Consider the following 3,016-nt stretch of genomic DNA (forward strand, 5'->3'; position numbering starts at 1 on the left):
CCCAGGGACTAAATCACCAACCAAAGAGTACACATGGAGGGACCCATGTCTCCAGCTGCATATGCAGCAGAGGATGGTCTTGTTAGACGTCAACGTGAAGAGGGGCCCTTGATACTGTGAAGGCTCATTACCACAATGTAGGGGATTACCAGGAGAGGAAAGTATGAGTAGATGGGTTTGTGAACCAAGGAAGGGGGATAGGATAGGGGATATTCAGAGGGGACATGAGGAAAGGGGATAACATTTGAAATGTAAATAAAGAAATTATCTAATAAAAAGAAAGATTAAAATGTTTACCTTCAATAATCCAAACTTATAGGACAATTATTTATAGACAACATTATCAACAATTCATATGACTATTACAGTTTCTGTGGAGTTGGAAAAATAAGAGAATAAGATGGTCAAGATGAGCAAATGGGTAGCTCTATTATATGGATAAAAATTTGGTTACCAGCTTGATGAAGGACAATGTACTCAAAATTAAGTATATTTGTAAATAATGAGATGTACAAATACATAAATTCTCATAGAAATATTTGTCAATCTACTTTATATTGTATAATGCCATTGTCCTCACTTTAAGTCCTTAAGATTGGTTTCAGTTGCTATTAAAAAATGGTTAAAACTCTTTGCATATTTCTGTATATAAAGTCAATATTATAAAGACAATAATATAACAACAAAGAACAAAGACTTACCATTTTATTCTTTAGAAATTACATATTTTATGTTGCTGAATTTTCACTCTCCAGATAACAGGCAGTGGGAAGCCTGTGATTATATAGGGAAATGGGAGCCAGAACTAAAAGTAAAGGAGAGAGGAGTGCCTCAGGGTAGGAGGAAGATGGCTCCTGACATGTACCCAGATTGTAGTCGTTTTCGAGCCACAAGCAGCAATAATTTCACAAGGCTAGAAATGTTGGAATAAAGCATTTATTATTGTAAATTAGCTCTGAAATTATTGTTTGGCATCTCATAAATTGTGATATTATTTGGGCCCTTCTCCCAGCCTAGAACAGGCTAAACAAACCTCCAATGATTTTACAACCTGGCTGGAGTAAGCATCTGGCATTGCCACATTTGCATTTCCCTACTGGAGCCTTCAGCAGTCAACTGTTTGCTGAGCTTGCTTTGCAACTCAATCCAGCTGAAACAATGAATGGGTCTTTGGGTTTTGCCTATACAGACACAGAAATGAAAATTAAACGTTGAGCCTTGATCAGAAACCTTTGTCTTGGTGCCATTCTTCTCTTACCTGCCCGTTTTTTTTTTTTTTTTTTTTTTTTTTTTTTTTTTTTTTTTTTTTTTTCATTCCCAGCCTCTCTTTCAGGTGCTCTGTGAGTGCTGGAGAGTTACAGGCAGCACCTGAACAAAGGGATTGAAAATGGGGGTACAAGTAAGGAATGCTCTCTTTGTGGACCCACAGAAAACCACAGAAATTATGGTATCCTGTATGGTGGTAAGCAACAAACAGCATTAATATTAGCACTAACCATAAATTTCATCTTTTGAAGGTTTTTTTTTTGTTGAAGCAGGTGTAAAAAGGATACAGACTAGGCTGAGTCAGGTGTTGGTGCCCAACACCATATTCACCTAGGGGTGTGGCAGTGCTTTAGGATGGGGAATTCTGTATAGGCAACTGTCCACAGACAAAAGTTGCATCAGTTGCAGGCATTTGTCTGCAGCCAAGAGTTGAATCAGGCAAGAAGTGCAGGATTTAAAAAGGAGCAAAATGGCAAATATACAGATGACAAAACAAAAAGAGAGAGAATAGGTTTCAGAAAAGCAGTTGTCCCCTCTCTGGGATGCATTAGCAAAAAGGAAGGAAAATGGATTTAAGAGCTCTCCTAGGGACAGGAGGAAATCAGAAGATGTCCTGCTTCCTCTCTGGCTCCTACTGGAGTTATCCTTAGTTCTGGTTACACATCAAGTTATCTTTTTTTTTTTCTCTGTGTATTGTCTGTCTTATTACACCAATTTTTGCACCTGTCAATTTATGTCTCTTTTTGTTTAATTGGTTGAATGACTGCTGTTCTATGTTTCATGTAGAAAAGGAAAAACAGTTAAATTTATCTGCTGTCTATCCCTTCCTGGTTTATAAGGCAGTCTCAGTTTGCACAGAAGAAGCTAAGTTGCCCTGCACCCTTAGCTAGGAGTGAAGCAAAGCAGGAAAAGCCCTGCCAGGAGCTGAAAATATGCTCTTAAAAGGGGCCAGAAGCTTCTCAATTTATATGGCTGTTTTTTCCTAGAAAAATCGTTACAGATGTGATTATTGGATTCAGAAGGTAACAAGGTATTTCTTTCTTGAAATTAGTTAGAAAAAGTAAAAATTTTGTTTGGTCTAAATACATAAGATTTGTCTAGCCACCTCAGTTTTGTTTCTGACTGGTTTTCAAGGTATAAATAAGTTTTACATGTCTTGGTTGTAGAGTATTGGCTTATAAGTATGATTAAAGAAATTGTAGCATCGGTAACAAGAAAGTTAGTTTAAAACAGGAAACTCAGGTTTGGAGTCATTTTAAACAAGTGGCATGAGCCAATCCAGGAAAACAGGTCTCTAAAGATAGTTCTAAATTGGCATAATATTTTATGTAATTCTTATGCTAGAAACTAGACTTATAAAGGATAAGATTCAAAATAGTATCTTTAATGAGATATTAAAAGTTACACTGTCACGCATTCATACATAAGAATTGGCAGCCAAACCTTGTTACAGGAAATTAATGTTTTTGGCATTGATTTTAAAGAGAAGGGTTTGTTTACACTGTTAAAAATTGTTTTCTGCTTTCCAAAGATAAGGTTATGCTTTAATATTGCAAAAGAACCATAAAAATTATACTTAAACAGCCAGTGTTCCATTGGCTGCAGTTTGCAGTTCCATCACAGCCTCAGGATTTTTTGTTTGTTTGTTTGTTTTTTCGAGACAGGGTTTCTCTGTGTAGACCTGGCTGTCCTGGAATCACTCTGTAGACCAGGCTGGCCTCGAACTCAGAAATCTGCCTGCCTTTGCCTC

The sequence above is a fragment of the Apodemus sylvaticus genome, chromosome X (genome assembly GCF_947179515.1).
Source record: "Apodemus sylvaticus chromosome X, mApoSyl1.1, whole genome shotgun sequence".
NCBI classification, from domain to species: domain Eukaryota; kingdom Metazoa; phylum Chordata; class Mammalia; order Rodentia; family Muridae; genus Apodemus; species Apodemus sylvaticus.